The following is a 22,707-nucleotide window of genomic DNA, read 5'->3' on the forward strand; positions in this document are numbered from 1 at the left end:
TCATTCATCTGCCCTTTTTTTTTTTTTTTAAACCAGCTTGTTAGTGGAAAGTTAATTCAGATCTTTTCTGGGTTACAGTAGGAAATGATTTGTTTTCATATTTTGCCCCAAATACATAATGGCATGAATTATAATAATTGCATACCTTTGTATCTAACTGGTTACGGAGCATTTTTTACTTATTTGATCCCATTTTGTCTTCACAGTAACTTGTGACACAGGTATGTCAGGGATTATTTATCTCTGTTTCACAGAAGAAGAAACTGAAGCTGAGAGAGGCTGTAACTTACGTAAGGTCACAGAGTAAGTAAATGGTAGAGTGGAGATGGGATCTCAGGCCCTCTTAGCTCCTTCCTGTGCCCTTTTCTTTAACTCCAGGCAGAGAAGGCTTGCTCTTTGCTTTCTCTTCAGTATCTTTTTGTACTGCTCAGGCAGATGGATGGGCGTTTGTTCAGTCTTGGTAATGGACATAGATTATGTCCCCATCTGCTTGGTAGAAAAATCAGTCACTATACTGAGCAATGTCCATTTAAAATATTAAATTGCATCAAAACTTATGACATTTAAAGTGCATTTACAATTTAGTTAAGATAACAATTTCATCTGTTTCTATGTAATTACAGAGGTTTTCAGTCACTTTAATTTAGCAGACTGGAAAAATATGACCTCTGGCTACATGGCCTTTTTACTTCACAAATATGTGTGTGTGTGTGTGTGTGTGTGTGTGTGTGTGTGTGTGTGTGTGTAACTGATGAACTTGGGGAGGTTTCATTACTTTCTGCTCTGCTTTTCCAAGGGCTCTAATTGTCTCTGCTGCAACCCCCAAGCCTCTTCCTCCTGTCTGCTGACAGCAGTCAGGATTTCCACGTGACATAGAGCAGCAGATTATTGATTTTGTTTTTTGTGTCAGGGCACTGTGTGTGTCACTTGAGGTGGTCTTGTGGGCATTTAGTTCATCAGTGATTATGCACAGGGCCCACTTTAGCTTGAGCTGGGAAGGAAATGTCAAACAGGGAAGGGCTGGGACGATTCTTTTAAGAGTGAGCATCAGGGAATTTATACCAGAGAGAAACGCTAAGCTGTCACTTCTCCTTCAGCGTTTCACTTTGATTTCCAGTTGGCATGTTTAAAGAGCCTGACATTTCGTTTTTCCATGTTCACTTGAGCAGGGAGTATGGGATCAGAAGCCATCGATTGGTTAGCAGTAGTCTATAACTCTTAAATAGCATTCGATCATGAATGAAAGCTCCACATATTTGAAAGTCAGCCCCCAAATAATTGGGTATATCTTCAGCCTGTGGACTTCTGTCCTGTTTTGGTTCAAACATGGGAAAGTCGGTCCAATTCTACTAGGTTTCTCAGAAGCCTCAGCTCTTCTCAGGTGAGAGCAAATTCCAAGAACTTATGGAAATCTGTGTGCTTTATCTTGTCCTCGGATAAACTCAGGAGGCCTGCTACACTAGGCCTGTACTACTATCTTATGGGAACCCCAGTGAGTCCTGAATATCATGTCTTTCCCATGGCCCCTCAGCTGCATTACCCCTTTCAAGGATGGGAGGCACATGAGAGGACTTAAGTGCTGGCATGCACATGCGTAGAGGCTGGGGTTGCATCTACTGCTTTCGGTTTTGTTTGTTTGTTTGTTTGTTTGTTTTTGTTTTTACAAACTGAGACATCTATGAGTTTTGCAGTTGTCCCTGGTATCTAGGAGAGTCATGGTTGTTTTCTTCTATGACTTTTACCCAAGGAAGGATTTTTCTCCTCTCACAGCCCTCAAGCACTAGGTGAACTGTCTGAAACCAAGGTACAGGTTCTAGACTAACTTGGAACACTGGTAAGGCATGTGCCTGGCTCTTTCCGGCTAGCTTCATGCTTGAGTGGCAAGCCTGCTTTCGGTTTTAATTGGTTGATACCAGTCTGATAGTTCTGAAGGGAGATGTCAAAACCCCATTGCTCTAAGTCCCTTTCTCAAAATGTGTGAGATGGTGTGCTTGCTGTTCTCCCTGCTGCCCTTCTCTGTGGGCCTCACCTAGCCTGAATGGGGCATTACCCAATGTTTTCCTTCACTCCTATCACACCTTCCTGGAACAGTAGATTGGACGTCTTACTTTCATGGTACTCTCTGCCTCCTCCCCTTCCTCTAAATTATATGCATCGTCTGTACATAGAAAATGTTGTATGTTACAGAGATTGGCCGTCTGTGAAGTATGTACCAAGAATGGCTGTTAGGCAATTTTCATGGCTACTCAAGGAGGTTATGTCCACAAGTCCCACTCCTTGTCATTCATAGGGGCTTTTGTCAACTACATACCCTAACAGGTGGTAGCTTCGAGATCTTTCCCTGATATAGCGGTCCCTTGTCTACCAACTTGGATGCCATTCTCAAACTCTGGTGAGTTTGGAGCTGGTGTCACCCCTCCTGACTTTTAGATATTTCCAGTGAGCATAAAGTAGACCCAGTATTTTCAATAAGAGCTGTTGGCCGGCACATGTCTTCATCCCCAGCTATTCAGGTTTTTGTCCCTAATCCAATGTGACACATTAGAATGAAAGCAGCGTGAAACTTGGGTGCCCCATTTTGACAAGGTTGATAATGTCGGTATAAAGAATGATAAACCATGAACTGACATGGGAAGAGTTAGACCTGAGTTTCTGTCCCAGATTTCCCACCTATTACCTTATGCCCTTGGGTAACTTATTTACCTTTCTGAACATTAACTTCTGCTCTGAAGACGGGCTAATCGTACCTATTTCACAGATTTTTGTTGAAATTAAATGATACTATATGTAAAGACCATCCAGGGTAGTGAGTGCATGACATTCAGTGTTTGTTTTCCTTTCTTCCACACGAACCATCCCTACCACCAACTCCCACCCTGAAGATTTAATAAGGACTTACAGGTTTATAAGACAGAACGAGTGATTCAGTTTAGTTATATAGGAAACAATTTCTTGCCCGTGAATGCCGACTTTTTTTTTCTGCGAGAAGGTTTTAACATTGAATGAATTCTCAATTATTTTAAGTACTTTAATATAATTTTGTTTGAAGTGAAATGATGGACTGTGTAACTATTTAAGATCCCTTCAAGCCCTGGAGTTTTATGATTCTTTGTAGTTTTTGAAAAACCAATATAATATGCCTTTCTGGGTTTTAAGTTCTGATTTCTATGCAGTAAAAGTCTTAGAAAAAAAGAGAAAGCTTCATAAGAAATTTTTCTTGTTTATGTAACCGGAGCATTCATGTTTTTGTGATGATGTTTTCTTTTAAAAATAAAAACAACTAAAAATGAATTTCTTTGCCAAACTCTCAAAGTGGTTTTGCCTTGGGCTCTGTGAACAAGCTTGGGCAGATCCATAAAAGGTCACTGCAGGCACCTCAGCTAACTCCGTGTCCTTTGCTCTCTAAGGAGATGGGGGCTTGTGGGGAAATGGAGCAGGAGGCCCCGGGGAAGGAGACGGTTCTGGACTTGAGGATTCAATAGTCCCGTGCACTGTATAAGGAGTTTTAGGGGGTGATTATTAGCATTGTGGCAACAGTTATTTTTCTTTCTTCCCTGTGAGCTTTTATTTTGGGGGTCTAGCTTTGGAAGTTCTGTTAACTAGCACTTTATTGGCTGTAGTATGACATATTCCTTTGTGGTTCTAAATATTTGTGGCTGTTGTGGGTTTTTCTTTTAATTTCAGTTCCTGTAATATTAAGACCAGCTGGTTAAAGTTATTTATTTTGATACAGAAAGGTATTATGACTAAACCGTGCTAAATAAAACTTCAGTCAGGGAGGCGGCATACTATAATGGGAAAGAGCAGAGGCTTTGAAAGTTAGATCTGAGTTTGAGTCCCAATTCAATTGGTAATAGAGTGTGTGTGACGTAGGGCAAGGTGCCCAGCCTCTCACAGGCTCCTATCCCTCACTTGAAAAAATAAGTTACCAATTCTTATGTTTCAGGGTGGTTGAGAGTGTTAATTTATATAACGTGTCCTATATGTAAAGGTCTACCCTCCTTAGTACCTTTCTTACCCTTCCTCTTCCACTCCTTACTCATGAAAGAATCCAACCTCTGATTTTCATAGAGCTAGAGCCTTGCCAGATTCTCTGGAGATGAAAGGAGAGAAAAACCCTGCCTTCTTCCTCCTAATTAAGATCGGGGAGACTCATTTTCTCACCCCTTTGGGAAACTTCCTTATCCCAATGGTGGGCTATATCTTATTTCATGCAGATTATGGAATTAGGATGATTATAAAATAGCTTTGATTAGGGCATAAATGGAGTGTCTGTGTGGTTGGTAATTATAATAATTCCAATCAGAAGAATGGATTTATTATTCTCAGTTTTAACTATTTCTTTTAAACCACTGTATTTTCAAGCATGTGAGAGACTCAGTCCTATAACTTCCTTAATGCTTTCAGACTCTTGGGTCTGGCAGGTAGTATCTGGTTCAGTACTAGCAGCCAGGTATTTGTCATGTGTTGATTTTTACACATATTTCAAAAATACCCAGATTCTTTGTATCAAGAAGGAAAGCTGAAGAAATTTTGAGTTGAGATTATTTTAGAGACAACACGGTTGAATTTGCTGTTATTTTCTTGGTAATACTGCTTCGGGGGTATGAATTTCATTCTCTCTGGTTAGCGGTTCTTCAAGATGCAGCTTAAAAGCCCTTGTTTTGAACATGGTCTAATTTCTGAGTTGTGAGACACCGCACTAGCTTGCTGGACCAGCGATCCCAGGACGGGGGTGTGTGTGTGTGGTTATTAGCACATTCTTTCACAGGCCTAGATCAGACACCAAATGACTTGTAGAGTGACTAAGGCTGTTTAAAATAATAAGTGTTATTTGTTTCTATTGTATTTTATAATATTGCTAAAAAGTAATAGTGGTGTGTGTGTGTGTGTGTGTGTGTGTGTGTGTGTGTATATATATATATATGGCTGTGTTCATATATAAACATTAGCATATATTTAATGTTGAAGTAAAGAATCCTTTTCTTCATCCTCTCTGTAAGCTCCCAAGGAAATTAAAAAGAACAAAACACTGGGTTAATCCAAGTTTTTAGTGTTCATGTAATTTTTTAAATAGGTAGAAGCTAGTTTTATATCAGCACTGGAAAGCTGTGGAACAGCCAGTTGTACTGGTGTGCAGAATACATAACTCAGTGAAAATGTTGCTGCAGACAGCCTGGGCTCCAGTAGATGTTTATAGATGTATGCATATGTTCCAAATTAAATTATATTCATCTCCGGTGCCATGTTCTACAAATCTCACAAAAAAGACTTACCTGTGATCCATAAAAGTAATCCTTTGGAATTCTCAAATTAAACTGAGGACATTGTTGCTCCTTTATATAAGAAACTTTTTTTTTTTTTTTTTTTGTATAAGAAACTTTTAAAGACATATGTGAGTTTCCCATCCACGTTTTTCTGTCTAACATCTATTGTATTTTATTCTAAATTTAAACAACTTCATGGATTGGGTATTTGGGAGATAGTTGACTGTGAGGTAAATTTATGAAATTTTGTGTATCTCATTTATAAGATATATTTTTCATTATGTGTACATGTGTATGTGTGTTCCCTTCTGCTACCAACTAGAAGTTGTCAGAGTGAAAACATTTCTTTTCATTTAACTTTTTTTTGTTTGTTTGTTTTTTTGTTTTTTTGTGAGAATAGCAGAGGGTGATGTGAATTAAAAGGTGTTTGGAATTTCCTCTTGTGGGTCTAATAAAAATTTTAGTCTGGGTCTGAACGTGTGTTTGTTACTTTCTCACACTTGTTTGAAAAGTGCTCTATAGTTTAAGCTGTTCTAGCTTCTCTTATCTCTTTGTCTCTGTGATATAGTTATAACATGATCAGTAGTTTGCTGTACAAATTAGACATGCTGCATGGATACATTTATCATACATACATCTATATGAAAGATGGGTTTTTAACACATGATTTAACATATATGCATGTGTATGTAATTTTATACACATTTTTGTGTGTATCATGCATATACACATAAAATCATGGGTCTTGTAAATTAACTTCCATCTTGTGTTTTGTCCACTTTTGTCGTGAAGATTTTATAACCAAATGACTATTATAAACCAATTTAAACCAAAGCAAAAGGTGAGAGTAATTCCAAATTTTATAAAATAATATATATCTTACTTCTGAATAGAAAAATACTGGCAATATGTAAGTGATCTCTGTGTGATAGGATTAAAGGATGAGTTTACTTTTGTTGTGCTTTTGTATTTCTCCCAAAGTTTTTAGAATGAACACATATGAGAAAAATACAAATACTTTAAAATAAAGTAAACGTAGTTTATATCTCATTGAAAGAAACATCTTGAACTTATTCTACCTTTTAGTGGAGAAATACATGTTTATATTTGATTAGTAATATGGTAAATGTATTAGCATAAAGAACTTGGGTCCAAATTGCAAACTTAACTGTAAAATAATTAAGTAATATTACCTTTTTGTGTCACCATCACATTAATATGTTAATTAAACTCTGAGAACACATTTTCTAACCTAGACCATATGTAGCAATTAGGAAGTTTAACACAAAAAACAACAGTTTTTAAGTTATGTCCAGAGTACAATACATACCAAAATCTGCCAACATGAAAATATCTTTATGATATAGGCTGAGGTAGTTTAAATATTGGGGGGGGGAAACCCCATAAGAATCGGGAAGTCTGACAAATTTCAAAAGAAATGTGAAATTTAACCATGTTATTATGACTTCGCAATTAATTGAACAGCTTTTTCCCTTGCTCTGTTGTCTTGATGTATTGGTCCTCAAATGCCCACAATTCTTGTTTTCTTTTAATCTTCAATTCATCTTAATTAGCCAGTTGAACTAAGGCAGTACTCTTTTGACCTTTGAGATAGATGTATCTTAGGATCATCAGTGCATTAGTTCTTGTTGGGATTGTTGCAGGATTCTTGAAGGTGCCACATGTTGTACTCTTTGGAGATACTAAAGTATTTTCTCTTTCTGGTCATCTAGTTTAATTCAATATTTCAGGGGCTGTTTAATACTGGAAAAAGTCATCTGAGGGATGAAAAATGTGGTATTTTCAAGGTATTCATTAATCTGTAAAATATTATTTTCTTTACTCTGGTCATTTTAGAGAGAACCTTGGATGCAGACCCTATTTATTAGAGACTCCTGAATGCATAAATCAATTTTGACGTTTTCTTTGGTCTAATGATAATGTGTCTTGTTAATAATTACTGTAGTAACTTCCAATTAATGAGAATTGTGACTTCAGGTTAGGTTCCTTCTAATTAGTACTTTGTCATTTTACTTCATCAGAAGGTGGTGTTTGCTGGTCTGGAATTAAGAAGAGAGTTCCATTTGGCAATAGGTGGTTCATTAACACATGGAAAGAAATAGACTGGCTCACACCCTTCTTTGCCAATTGGGAATGTTTTGTTAAAAGGAAAAGCTTGCCTTTCTTTGTGGGGGATGGTTGTGACAGATTTCTTATACAAAACTCTTACATTAGGTTTTCTCTTTAGGGAGGAGGTGTTTGAAAAGGAGACATTGAAATGAAACCGAGTGTTATAATCACAAGGCTCTAAATGATAGTGAATGTGGAAGTATTTTTTTTTTTTTTTAGATTTTTTTATTTGTGGGGAGAGAGAGAGGGAAAGGGGAGGGGCAGAGGGAGAAGGAGAGAAGCAGATTCCCTGATGAACACGGAGCCCTACAATCACTGAGCAGGACGCTGAGGTCACTACCTGAGCCCAGATCATGACCTGAGCTGAAATCAAGAGTCAGCCGCTTATCCGACTGAGCCACCCAGGAACCCTGAACGTGGAATTATTAAGAAGAAATTTGGAATGCCTCAGCTGAGCCACTCTTTAAATAAAGAAGATCTCATTTCATAGAATAAGATTTTAGAATGTTACAGCTTTAAAGAACCTTAAGATATCACTTAACCCAGCCCCTCACTTTAGAAATGATGGAATTAAGGGCCAGAGAAGGCAAGTAATTGAAATTAACATAGCTGGTCAGTAGCAAGGGTAAAGGGAGCCCAAGGTTTCTTTACTCCTTGAACAATATTCTAGTTTACTAATATATTGTTACTGTCTTAATTGTGCTCTCAGGAAGATTAATCTAGCCTAAATGTTTTGCAGGAAATGTGATTATGATTGAACTGGAGGCTAGAAAATATAGCAATTTGGGGCACCTGGATGGCTCAGTGGGTTAAGCCTCTGCCTTTGGTTGTGATCTCAGGGTCCTGGAATTGAGCCCCACATCAGGCTCTCTGCTCAGCTCTCCTTCCCCTCCCTGTTTGCCTCTCTGCCTGCTTTTGATCTCTGTCTGTCAAATAAATAAATAAAATCTGAAAAAAAAAAAAAAAAAGAAAATATAGCAATTTATTTTTTTAGGTTTGTCAAAAAATTTGGTACAAAATTATGCCAGAGAGCTTTTAACTTTTTTCACCATAATTAAACAAAGTAAGTGATGAATATATATAAGGATTTTGAATTTTGGCATGTAAATTCTTTTTAAATTAAATGTCATTTTGAATAAAGGAGCCCAAATATGTAATTTAAGAGATTTTCCTAGAAGTAGGTACAGCTACTATAGAACGGTGGATAGAGGCACTGAATGGTCAGGTTAGAATTGAATGTTGGCAGAACAATGAGCATAACCTCGTTCATTTTCATGTAGAAGTCACCCCCTAGCATCATTGAAGTGCTTTCTCTGCTGTTGCAATGTGAGACAAAAGCTCAAAAGGATTGGGTTTTGAGAGGATACTGATGTCTCCAGACTATTTTGATTTCAAGTACACCGATATCTGTATACTAAGTTATATCTATTTATGTTGAAATCTAGAGGCCTTCACTCTCAGGGGAGGATGAGCAAGACAGCAGGAAGAGATCAACTTTCTAAGCCTCCCTTTTTGTTTTTATTACAAGGTGTTTTTACAGTTGTTACTTTTGTCCAGTTTTAAAGCAAACTATTCAGATTGTTTGAAATAACCATAAGAAAATTTGAATGATTTTCAATAGACTAAATTGAGCCCTTGTAATTTAAAATCGTTTTATTTTTGTTTGCATTGGCCATACTTATTGCTCTGAAATATTTCTTCAGGAAGGACTTCTTCTGATCTGTGGTCTCCCTGGCAAATGAAATCAGTGTAAGCTCTTGAATTTCAAATGCATGTTTTTACATTTAAATTACTGTCCTCTGCTATAGGAAGAGCTCATGGACAGCATCTATAGTTCATAAGGCTGGACTCTTGCAGTGAAATTAGAGGCCATTAGAACTCTTGGTCTTATTTCCAACTGAATTAGTTAACTGCCTGTTAAGGTTCAGAGCTTATTGACCAATAGGCATTATTACCCTGGCCATAATGACACAATGATTTCCATTAAATTCCAGAGTTTATCGAAATAAAAAAGAGATCTTGCGAAGAAAGTGGTGAGTGGTTGCATTTAATTATTAGGATTAATTAGGCATTTAAATGTAGATATAAAGTATGTTTTAAAAACAAGTATTTCTCCTTTCATTGCTCCAAGCCAGTTGTGCTGCTGGAAATGAAGATTTTGTTGTTGTTCTTTCTTTTTTTTTTTTTTTTTAAAGATTTTATTTATTTATTTGATAGAGAGAGAGCACAAGTAGGCAGAGAGGCAGGCAGAGAGAGAGGAGGAAGCAGGCTCCCCGCCAAGCAGAGAGCCTGATGCGGGGCTTGATCCCAGGACCCTGGGATCATGACCTGAGCCGAAGGCAGAGGCTTTAACCCACTGAGCCACCCAGGCGCCCCTGTTCTTTCTTAAAGTACTCCTGGTTCTCTTGTTTCACAAAGTGTCTACCCTGAAATTGCCGAGCCATGTCTTTGGAGAGTACTTATCAATATTACAGGATATTTGGTAGTTTAACATTTGCCATTAATAATATTCAGGGTAATTTCAAAAATAATCAACATGGTTGGTATAGGATATTAAATGTGTTCATCTGGGAGCTTAAGAAATGATTTGTCTTTTTTCCAAGGACTTTTAGTGTAGGAGTTTCAGAACCTGTGTTCCCATCACTTCTATATTTTTATTTAATTGTGGTCACCATTTTATAATTAATAAGGATTCTTTACATAAGATATCAACTAAATTAGGGGCTTCGCATATTGTTTCTGAACTTGTAGTGGTTAAAAATATATCTTAGGAGCTACTTAAAAGAACTTATTAAAAAATTAATGTATCCTGAAAGAAGGTAGAGAGAATGACAGATTATGAAGTAGAACCTAGTTTTTAAGCTTTTGGGATTCTATCCAGTACATTAAAAATTGATATGGGATCTGAATATTCATCTCTAAGATCATTTGAAATGATAAGCTGCAGAATTAGAGCTACTTCTCTGTAGAAGGCTAATTTGCAAGTGTCAGCCAACATTCCTTTCAAACAACTTGAAATGGGTTTCTTAATTTGCTTTAGAAGTGTAGTTTCAGAAAGTTGATGCAACCAAGTACATTTGCATTTCCTCTGGACAGGATAAATCCACTTCATTGATATTAGTTTGGATAATTTTTCCCCAAGGGGCAGTGCATCTTTTTCAAACCCAGAGATCCAAGAGCTTTATGGGTAAAGCTTGCTAGGTTAAATTCTTATCTGTCCTGGCTGGGGAGCGTGCTGAGCCACATAAAAGATGTAAATATGGATTAAGTCTTTCTGGATTTCAGCGTCTAAGCAATGGAAGGAGAGAACTGAGATTTTGAAAGACATTAAGTTCAAGGCATGAATTTGGAAGTGGTCAGGATTGCAAATTTAGGAAAAGCAGAATGAGAGACCTTGTGCAGGTGGAATGGAATTCTTTAGTTAATAAATATTTATTGATGGATAGATTATAATTCTATGGTAGGTTGTATGTTTATAGATATGAATAAAAAAATAACCCCTGCTTTTGAAGAGCTCATTTTCCGTTAATTTGTTCGTTTGTTCATTTGTTTGTTCATTTAGTAATCTTTGGGTACCTACTCTGTATCAAATAACCACACTGGGGATACAAAGATGAAAAGGCATCATCTTTGCAAGAGTTTTCACTCTGTGGGACATATTCCTGAGATACCCGTTTGGGCATGGAAAAAGTGCTCCCTTATCAATGCTGTTTTAGAGGGCAGCTACATGCTGTAGGAGTGGAGACCTGGCTTCAGAGTTAGATAGTTCTGGGTTTGAATTTCTGTTCTGTTGCTTACAGCCTATTACTTTGGGCAAGTGACTTAACCTTTATCAGCTTCAGGACACTTATCTTTTTTTTTTTTAATTTTATTTATTTATTTGACAGATAGAGATCACAAGTAGGTAGAGAAGCAGGCAGAGAGAGAGGAGGAAGCAGGCTCCCTGCTCCATCCCAGAACCCTGAGATCATGACCTGAGCCGAAGGCAGAGGCTTAACCCACTGAGCCACCCAGGTGCCCCAGGACACTTATCTTTAAAGAAAGGCATAATTGGGACGCCTGGGTGGCTCAGTTGGTTAAGCAGCTGCCTTCGGCTCAGGTCATGATCCCAGCGTCCTGGGATCGAGTCCCACATCGGGCTCCTTGCTTGGTGGGGAGCCTGCTTCTCCCTCTGCCTCTGCCTGCCATTCTGTCTGCCTGTGCTTGCTCTCTCTCCCTCTCTCTCTGACAAATAAATAAAAAAAATCTTAAAAAAAAATAAAGGCATAATAATCTAACTTATAGGGTTATTAAGACTAAATAACGTTACTTATGTGAAAGTGCTTGCCATATACTAATAAACATTAGTTCCATTTCTGATCTTTTCTGTAATATTGCTAGTCCTGTGATTTACTGACATTTTGTATGAACTAGGTATTGTGAACTGGCTGGATAATATAACCATACATATAAATTACATATAAACCATACATACAAATTATAGCATAATTTGTTTATGGTAAAAATGATTAAAACATTCTGAGCAACTGACTTGAAAGTGAACTTCTAGAAAACAATTCTTTTGTACGTTGGGGAAGACCCATAATCAATTCTTACATGTACTTGTGTATATGTTGTTTTGAAATAATTCTTTCTTTTAAAGATTTCATTTATTATGGAGAGCATGCATTTGCACACATGCAAGTTGGGGGAGGGGTGGAGGAAGAGGGAGAATCTCAAGCAGATTCGGCAGAACCCAATATGGGGCTTGATCTCAGGACCCGAGACAATATCAAGAGTCGGACACTCAACCAACAGAGCCACCCAGGCGCCCTGATCTTTAATTATTCAATATGCAGTTTTTATATATCTCCCCATGTTGACTCTATGCTTTCTGAAAGCTGAGATTAATGATTTCTTCTTATATACCCCTGTAGCACTGAATTCTTTTATACACAGTAGGTAGAGAACACATTTTTGATAAAAGGCGATACAGTTACAGAAAAAAAAAAGTGCCAAAGATTAATTTAATTAAAAATAGGAAATCATTTTTGACTCTGCAGTTTAAAACCCGATAACAAATAATATTAGAAAATGTTTCGGTCCAAAAGTTTTATAGCGGGCTTAAATGATAGAGGGAGCAATGTTAGCAATTTGTGATCTCCAGGAGAGATGCGTCATTGTTGCAGCAAAAGGTACCTGTCAAGTGAGCACACTAGAGTTATGTGGTGCGAGAGACCTTACCGGGTCAAAGAGGAGCACGAATCTGGAACTGTTTAGCCAATCAAGCCACCACTTGTCTGTGAATGTTACTATTTATGCTCGATTATCAAAACCTAGGTTTATTAATAGAGTTATGCAGTTGCTTTTGGTGGTTGTGCTTATTTTCAAATGATTTTGCAAAGTATAGATAATCCCAGTGAATAGGCATGTGATATTATATTGATTATATTTGATATGTATATTATATTGATAGTATATCTGAATAAAATCTCCCAGACATTTCTCAGTCAAAATAATCTTTTAAGTTTCTAGTTATGTAGGAACTGTTACGCTCTTCTGATGGCTCTTTTTTGAAAGGGAATTCCTTTGTCCCATCTCTGCTGTTTCTTTTTTGGAATTGCCATAATTTCAAGAGGAATGCATCACCGAAAGGACTATTATGCTGATGAATGAAAGCTGCCTGTGCCTGTTGGCAGGCACTAAGTAGGCTCTAAGCAAACTGAAATTCATTGAATCTTAGCAGGGCTATTAAGATAATAAGTGCAAATTGTCAGGAGAAGAGAGGTTTCCTCCTTAACATCATCACTTAACTCTTGGGTAAGAAATGTTAGGCAAGAAAGAGACTGTTTCAATTTGTCATCCTCCTGAGACCTCAAGATGTTATCTGTAGTGTTGAAATAAACCATTCCTTTCTATAAGCAGAGAAAATGAGAAAATGGTTTATGCCCAGATTGGTCCATTCAGTTAGAAGGACAGTCACATAAATAACTACCTAAGAAAACAAAAACAAAGAAAGAAAACGGGAAACCTGAATCCCTGGCATAAACCCTTTCAGGATTCAAGTCTCTGTAAATAGGATGTGCAGGACAGAACTGCCTGCTTACGGCTGTAATGGGCTTAGGGCAAGTCACCGTGCACCTTAACCTCTTTACGTAGCTTTCCAACTGTAACATAAAAGCCATTTTCTTTTCTAAGGGGAGAGCTAGATTATAAGGTTGTAAACAACATGTGGGTTTTGTTGTTGTTGTTGTTGTTGTTGTTTGGTTTGTTTTAATAAACAGTTTACCTGGTTAGATTCAGGGTATACGCCCTGACTCACATTTTATGGACTTTGGTTCCAATGCCAGTTAGGTTTTCAGAGAATTTGTGGTTCTTTTGTGTGTATCATCCATTGACCAGTCTGAGAATTGGGGGGTAGTTTAGTTCTCAAAACCTTGGTATGCTATTTAGTGTCATATCTAGAACACCTCTTTATGGGATTATTCTCAAAAGTTCCCTTCTCTATCAGATCTCCCTGACACTTTCCAATTCTCTGGCTGCCCCCTTCCCTTCCCATTCTCTAGCCAAAACTGGGACTTTAGTTTCCCTGCTTTGCCATGCATCAAATATATGAGGCATCAAATAGTGAGAGGGCAGAGAGAAAGAAAAAAGCATTGGGACTCATCCTGTACTCTTGGGAGCAGAGCTCTTGGGGCCAGAGAAAAGGGTCCCTCAGAATTTGGGATGCCAGTCTAGCAACCACTGCTTTTGCTATTCCTGTTACTTGCCTGGGGTGTTAGACTGGGAAAGAATGGAAAGAGGACTTAAAATACAGAATTTTCTCCACTCTTACCCTCAGGAGTCTTCCTTTTTGCTTCTTTGACCAGAAGAAGGAGACTTTTCTTATTTTGAGCTGCTTTTGAATCCGAGCCTAGTAATACCAGGTGGAAAGGATAAATAAAACAGGAAACCCATTGCTGGTTTGGTACTACTTTGAATTCTGGTCTCCTTCCTCAATTCATCTGCTACCATTTACTCTTCAGAAACCTCAGAGAGCTGTCCCATAGAGTCTTTCTAGGGTATAGTTGTATTCAGTGGGGAATACTAGATACTCCATCTTGCCTAGAGATGGAACCCTTCTCTTTTCAAAAGATACAAAGTATATCATTACATTTTTGTGCTGGCAAGTATTGGGAGGCAGACAGTTTCCTTTTTCTTGCTTTTAGTTTTTGGTATGTGGTACCCTAACACACACGTGCCAATGTGGAAAGATTATATAACATAGAAAGGAGAAAGATACAGGCAGCGAAGTTTATCATGTAGAAAAACACGAGTGAAATATTTGTGCAAATATTTGGGGGGCATATATTCTTACCGTGCAACCCTGCTCTCACCACCTGGTCATGTCACTCTCTTCATGTCCCTCTCCCCAATACCTCCTGTTTTGTGGAGACTCTGCTAGCTCGCCACTGAAGCCATTGACAAAAGTAGTTGTCAGTGGCGTGGGCAGTGCTTCTCAGATTTTGCTTTGCCAAACACCTGAAGTCAGAAGACAGGGACTCTTTCAAGGATTGGGGCTGTAGGCAGAGTGAAGATGGACATTTCCTTACGTTTTCTTTAAAAAAAAAAAAAATTATGTGAGCTCTTCATTTTCTTCTGTAATTTTTCATATAAAAATAATTCCCCATTGATGGTGAAAAACTAGCACTATGGTACCAGATGTTGATAGTGTGGGAAGTCCTGAGTATGTCAGAACAATGGTTATAATGGGAATTCTTCGTATTTTTCATTCAGTTTTACAGTGAATCTAAAACTGCTCTAAAAATAAAGTTCATTAATTTAAAAAATTCTCTCCCAGAAGCTTCACATACATTTGGCTTTTCAGGAGATGTTTTGTGTCATTGTATACCTTTGCCCTTCTCCATGGATCAATGCTATGGACTCCCATTTAAGTTAAAATTTTATGAGAAAAACAGAGTTGGTCTATCAGCAAGATCATGGAGTTACTAATAGTGGAATTTCATCTGCTCAAGGAAACCTTATGTAGAACTCCCCTAACCCAATATATGGCACTTATGGTTATAATTTCTTTTCTTTTCTTTTTAAAATTTTATCTATTTATTAGAGTGAGAGAGCATGAGTGGGAGTGAGGGGCAGAGGGAGAGAGAGAAGCAGACACCCCACTGAGCTGGTACCCACCCCACCCAGACCTGGGGCTTAATCCCAGGAATCTGAAATCATGATCTGAACTGAAGGCAGACACTTAAGTGACTGAGCTACCTAGGTGCCCTATAATACCTATAATAATTTCTGATAGACTGCTTTCTGGAAGGAATGGATTCCTATTATTTTGGCATGGTTTAGATATAACTACACTATGGTAGATGAGATGCCAATTTTTTTTCAGTGATTAGTGAGACTTCAGTTTCTTTTCATTCCTATACTGTTAGCTTCACTGTTTTCCCACATCCACCAGTCTCTTTGCCCACCATTATTTTTTTCCATTTTGCTTCTGGTCTTACCACATTCCCCAGGACCAGGCTATGTGTGTGAAGGGACACAAGCTCTGTATTCCAGGACGGGGGGAGGATTGGTAGGGCAGGGGCATAGAACTCATGCTAAAGCCAGATAATTTCTTAGAGAATGTTCAGGAAATTCTCTGGTTTTCTTCTTGGCAAGATTTTATACTCTTCCTATGCCACACCCATACAGCAAAGGCACAAGATATGGAAAGTTCAGCACCATTGCTCTAGGGTACCTCAAACTTCTTTCACTGTTTATTTTTAAAGCTTGGAAGAGAAACTCCAGATGATGGTACACACATTTTATAATCTGACATAAACATTAACAATGGGAATCCCTCCAGCTCTAGAAAATGACACCTACTTAGTTAACTCCTGGTTGTCATTTCATCTTTTCTTTAACTTCTTATCAGATTTCTAATTTCTTTTTAAAATATGATTTTCCCGTACATTTTTTTAACCTTAGCACTTTTGATACAATTAGCTAAAGATTAATTTGGGGACAAGGAATAACTGATATAGTATGAAACAATCAGGACTGAGAGCAGATTAAATGGACCAAAAGCCTATGTTGGGGAGAAAAACAATTCACAGCTGCAGATTTGGTTAGAACATTATGTTTAGACCATTTGGGCCTCTGACTCCAGGTTGCAAACTCAATAATGGTGTTTTCTAAAATAGCTTCCAATCTCTTGCTTGTGATTTCAGCATACAATAAGGTGGACTAGTAAAAAATACAAGTGTAGTTTTCTGGAGAGATAGGAATGATTACTCCCAGCTGAGCAGGTTAAACATATTGCTACATGAAGAATGTACTCTTTGCTGATTCTCAAGGTTTTATTTATTTTTATTTTTATTTTTAATGTAAAGTGTCAGCATACAGAAGCAAGAGAAAATTCATTTGAAAATGTCAGAAAATAAAAGAAGCATAGCAAGTTGTGTTGCAGGTAAAAATCCATTTTAGCCAGCGAACAAACAAGCACTGGCTGAGAAGCTTGCTGATGGCTCCTTTTGTTTCTCTTTGATTTAAAGCCTCATGCCTGTAATCTAATTAACATCGAACTGAGTTGCAAGTACAGTGGCCTGTTTGGTTCAATAATAATACATTTATATGAAAGGTTAATGAAATGAATTTTTCCTCCATTCAATTCATTAAAACTTGTTCTACAATCAACGGTTGCTAATGGAATAGAGATTAAATATTCATGTTCATAAATTTTCTGTGTCATTTCTGATTTTCCTTCATTTCTGCCTCCATAGGTTGAATTTTGTGAGTACAAGAGTTCGCAGACAAAAACCTTGATTTAGAGGTTAATTGCACGCCATTAATTCTTTTATCAAAGAGGTAGTATGGAATAGTGGAAAGAGAAAGAGTTTGGCAATGGGTTTGTCTCACTTTGTAGCTCTATGATTTGGGGCAAGTTTCATAACCACCTCTTTTGTGTAACGGGCATTATAAGAACGTTTCGCAAGACATTGTGAGGGTTAGTGATAAACTGTGGAAAGCACCTAAGCACTGTGTGGGACACAGAGGTAACAGTTCAACAGATGATAACCAGAAAAGTGTTTGGAAAATAAAACACCTACATATGTTCAGTAGAACTTAGTGATGATTTATAGTGGCAGGATTGCTGTGGTAGGATGGGCTTCTTATTAATTCTAAAATAGTTGTCAGGCTTGGGCCTTACAACCTTGTAAACCTTGTAATTCTCATAATCAGTGTGTCAGTGTAAAGCCTCTGAGAGGAAAGATTGTTTCATATTTCTGTACATAGATTTTTGATCATCTATTTTCTGCCACCTCCTTTTTCACTTGGGCCAGCGGACCTTATTTATTTAAACTGCATATGATGTTTTTCCCAGATAATGAATTTACTAGATAATTGAAGCTTAATCGACTGCCAGAGTGTATACTTTTTATTTTTTATCTTAAGAGAGGAAGGGGGGACCAGAGGAAGAGGGAGAGAGAGAGAATCGTAAGCAGACTCCACACACCCCTCCCAACATGGGGCTCGATCTCACGACACTGAGATCATGACCTGAGCAGAAATCGAGTCAGCTGCTCAACCGAGTGAGCCACCCAGGCACCCCTACTTTACAAGCTTCTTAAACAGAAGATGCCAAACATAAATTAACTATTTCCCTAGTGACTCAAGGAAATCATTATGGTCATTAATTTTTGTTTTGTGTCTAATTTTTGTCAGTCTCTGGCCCACTTCACCAAAGGTGATTTTTTTTTTTTTGTTAGCAACTTTATTAATATTTATATTTACTTTCAACTCCAAAGTAAAATATGCTCTTTGCAGAAAATTAGGAAAATAGGGGTGTCTGGGTGGCTCAGTGGGTCAAAGCCTACGCCTTCGGCTCAGGTCATGATCCCAGGGTTCTGGGATCGAACCCCGCATTGGGCTCTCTGCTCAGTGGGCAACCTGCTTCCCTTCCTCTCTCTCTGCCTGCCTCTCTGCCTACTTGTGATCTCTGTCTGTCAAATAAATAAATAAAAATCTTTAAAAAAAAAAAAGAAAAGAAAATTAGGAAAATAAAAAAATATATATGGAAGAAGAAAATAAAACTGACTGAAAGCCCTTCCCTCAAAGGTAATTCTATTAGCATCTTGGTTTTTCTTCAAAAATAATACATAGGTACTCCTGTTCTTTTTAAAGCAAACTGATATCCAAGTATATAGTTTTTTTTTTAAAGATTTTATTTATTTATTTGACAGAGATCCAAAGTAGGCAGAGAGGCAGGCGGTGGGGGTGGGGGTGGGGAAGCAGGCTCCCTGCTGAGCAGAGAGCTTAATGCAGGGCTCAATCCCAGGACCCTGAGACCATGACCTAAGCTGAAGACAGACGCTTAACCCACTGAGCCACCCAGGCGCCCCTATAGTTCTTTATTTTTAAATTTTTCTTATTAACATATAATGTACTATTTGCCCCAGGGGTATAGGTCTGTGAATTGTCAGGCTTACAAACTTCACAGCACTCACCATAGCACATACCCTTTCCAATGTCCATAACCCAATCACCCTCTCCATACCTCCCTCCCCCCAGCAACCCTCAGTTTGTTTTGTGAGATTAAGAGTCTCTTATGGTTTGTCTCCCTCCCTATCCCATCTTGTTTCATTTTTTCCTTCCCAAACTCCCCACTTTGCCTCTCAAATTCCTCATATCAGGGAGATCATATGATAATTGTCTTTCTCCAATTGACTTATTTCGCTCAGCATAATACCCTCTAGTTCCATCCATGTCGTTGCTGATGGCAAGTGTCATTTCTTTTGATGGCTGCATAGTATTCCATTGTGTATATATACCACATCTTCTTTAACCTTTCATCTGTTGATGGACATCCAGGTTCTTTCCATAGTTTGACTATTGTGGACATTGCTGCTATAAACATTCGGGTGCATGTGCCCCTTCGGATCACTACATTTGTATCTTTAGGATAAACACCCAGTAGTGCGATTGCTGGGTCATAGGGTAGCTCTATTTTCAACTTTTTGAGGAACCTCCATGCTGTTTTCCAGAGTGGCTGCACCAGCTCGCATTCCCGCCAACAGTGTAGGAGGGTTCCCCTTTCTCCGCATCCTCACCAGCATCCGTCATTTCCTGACTTGTTAATTTTAGCCATTCTGACTGGTGTGAGGTGGTATCTCATTGTGGTTTTGATTTGTATTTCCCTGATGCTGAGTGATGTGGTGCATTTTTTCATGTGTCTGTTGGCCATCTGGATGTCTTCTTTGCAGAAATGTCTGTTCATGTCCTCTGCCCATTTCTTGATTGGATTATTTGTTCTTTGGGTGTTGAGTTTGATAAATTCTTTATACATTTTTGGTACTAGCCCTTTATCTGATATGTCGTTTGCAAATATCTTCTCCCATTCTGTCAGTTGTCTTTTGGTTTTGTTGACTGTTTCCTTTGCTGTACAAAAGCTTTTGATCTTGGTGAAGTCCCAATAGTTCATTTTTGCCCTTGCTTCCCTTGCCTTTGGCGATGTTCCTAGGAAGAAGTTGCTGTGGCTGAGGTCGAAAAGGTTGCTGCCTGTGTTCTCCTCAAGGATTTTGATGGATTCCTGTCTCACATTGAAGTCTTTCATCCATTTTGAGTCTATTTTTGTGTGTGGTGTAAGGAAAGTTTCATTTTTCTACATGTGGCTGTCCAGTTTTCCCAACACCATAGCAAAGGTGATTTCTGATCTGCAAGCTGGTGAAGCAGATGAGGCACTTGATTATACAACAAATACCAAATAAGAATAACAGTTAGTGAAACATTCAGTTCTGTTCAACATTTTAAAAAGTGGCTACTCTGTGTTCTGTATTTCGTATGTGATATCAATCAGCAATCATTGTTATAACCCTTTGAGGTCATCATCATTCTCCTTTCTTGAAGTGGAAATGGAACATGAAGTTTGGGGGTATTAAGTGTCTTGTCCATAAGTAATCAGGACAGGATTCCAGCGTCAGCATTGTGAGTCCTTTCTCTTTCACCACAGCTGCTGTGGGAATAAGGCACATAGTTTTTTGTTTTTTGTTTTTTTTAAGATTTTATTTATTTATTTGACAGAGAGATCATAAGCAGGCAGAGAGGCAGGCAGAGAGAGAGGAGGAAGCAGGCTCCCTGCTGAGCAGAGAGCCCGATGCGGGGCTCGATCCCAGGACCCTGAGATCATGACCTGAGCCGAAGGCAGCGGCTTAACCCACTGAGCCACCCAGGCGCCCCAGGCACATAGTTTTTGAGCTTTGGTAATAGTTATTTCTCTCATTTAATATGTCCCCTTTCAATTTCCAGTTTAGATTTGTGTTTGGAGACTTGTTGTTAGAGGAAGACCAAATTTTAGAACTGCAGTGTCCAATCTAGTAGCTACCAGCCACTCCTGGCTATTTAAATTTGAAGTAATTAAAATGAAATAATTGAAAATTTAGTTTCTTAGTCACTTTAGCCACATTTCAAGTGCTCAGTGGCCAAGTGTGACTGGCTGCCATTATTAGAGAGAACAGAGAACAGTCTATCATTGCAGGAAGTTCTATTAATTTCTCTCTTTAAGTGGAACATATGTAACAAAATATATAACAAAAATAGTTTGCATGTAAAAAAGAAAATAACAATTAGCATGTATGTATCCATACAGGTGCCTATTTGATATAAGATGGTGAAAACTTATTGAGGGGGTACCTGGGTAGCTCAGTCAGTTAAGAGTCCAACTCATGATTTCGGCTTCGGTTGAGATCTCAGGGTCCTAGGATTTACCACTGTGTTAGGGTCTGGGCTCAGCACAGAGTCTGCTTGTCCCTTTCCCTCTCACTCTGCTCCTTCTCCTCGTCGTGCTTGTCTCTCTCAGGTACAAATAAAATCTTAAAAAACAAAACAACCTACTGAGAACATGGGTTCTGTGCCTTCACTTCTATCTATCACATTTTTATGTGATATAATGTATAATTTATAATAGAAAATAAATGTGATAGTAGGTAATTTGCATATATTTACATTTTGCTGATATGTGTCACATCTCTTTTAAGTAATAGTCTTTTATTTTCCCATACAAAGCGTTCCTGAAGGTCAAATATATAAAATATTAAGAAGGAAAATATTAAACCAGAGATTGACATGTTCAGTGAGTGGGAAGTGTTAATTCCCAGATAACTAAACAATAAAATCTCCAATCATGCCTTTCCTTTTTAAGAATCATTTTTTCATATTCTCTAATTTTATTCTTATCCATCACAACTGAGCAGTTAGTTGTTCTGTGTACATCCAGTGATATTAAGGTTTTTCTGCCTTTGGCACCCTGTAATCATTTTCATTTTGACCCAGTTGTGTTAAATTATAGATTAATACCGCTGCTTTTTAAAAACAAGAATTGGTATTTCTATTTTCCCCATTTCCATGTATTTTTAAATAAAATAATAAGGTAAAATTCAGTAAAGTAGTTCTGCAATTTATAAACATTGTTGAGAAGGATGGCGATGATGTGGTAGCAGGCGGTATGATTGGCTAGTAGGCATATCACCATGTTATAGATGTATTTATTCTATAGAAAATGTAAAAATGTTCAAACAGGAAAGAATATTACTAGGAATAGTAAAGTATAACATGAGAAAGTACAGATTAATTGAAAGAATATTTGTGAATGCTTGAACTAAGTAATAGATTGTACATGTAAGCAAATATGTTTAATTTTATGTAGCATTATATATTACATGTATTTGTTCTATGTTTTATGTCCTAAATATATACATGTGCCCATGAGCATAGTAATTTACATCACTGACTTGAGCTGTGATAGAGTAGTATGTTATGTTAGGACCGATTTCACTGATGTTTTAGAAATGGAAACCAGAAATGGGATGTTGAAAGTAAAGGCTTGCGGGTCCATCACTGGTTCCAGGGGTGCTTGAAGCATGAAGAGCTTACTGTTTCCCACGTTTAGTCTTTGTGTGTTTGTACTTTAACCCCATTTTAGTCCATCTGGACTGTTGTAACCAAATACCATAGGCCAGGTAGCTTAAACAACAAACATTTCTTGTTGGGAAGTCCAAGATCAAGGTGACAGCAGATTTAGGGTCTGGTAAGGGCTCACTTCCTAGTGTCTATGCCTTGCTGTGTCCTGACATGCCAGAAGGGAAGAGGGAGCTCTTGGATTTCTTTTATAAGAGCACTGATCTCATTCCTGGGGGCTCCACTCTCATGACCTAACCACCTCCCTAAAACTGTACCTCCAGATAGCATCACGGTGGGGATTAGGTTTCAACATACTAATTTTGGAGGGATACAAACATTCAGTCCATTGCAGACTCTCTGAGATGAGAGGAATGGCCACATAATAAAAAGCAAA

General features: G+C 38.0%; 1 protein-coding gene across 6 annotated transcripts in view; it reads left to right on the top strand.

Moving 5' to 3' along the window:
* The window catches only part of TTC28 (tetratricopeptide repeat domain 28), a 638,777-nt gene that overhangs the window by 311,679 nt on the left and 304,391 nt on the right, over positions 1-22,707 (top strand). Inside the window, exon 1 of one of the 6 annotated variants that reach the window (XM_047697791.1) lies at positions 16,806-16,827. The exons of the other annotated variants lie outside the window; for them this stretch is intronic. The gene's annotated coding sequence lies outside the window, so the exon portion shown is untranslated. Of the gene's footprint in view, positions 1-16,805; positions 16,828-22,707 lie in introns of those variants that run through there. 6 annotated transcript variants of the gene reach the window in all.

The sequence above is a fragment of the Lutra lutra genome, chromosome 12 (assembly GCF_902655055.1).
Source record: "Lutra lutra chromosome 12, mLutLut1.2, whole genome shotgun sequence".
NCBI lineage: Eukaryota > Metazoa > Chordata > Mammalia > Carnivora > Mustelidae > Lutra > Lutra lutra.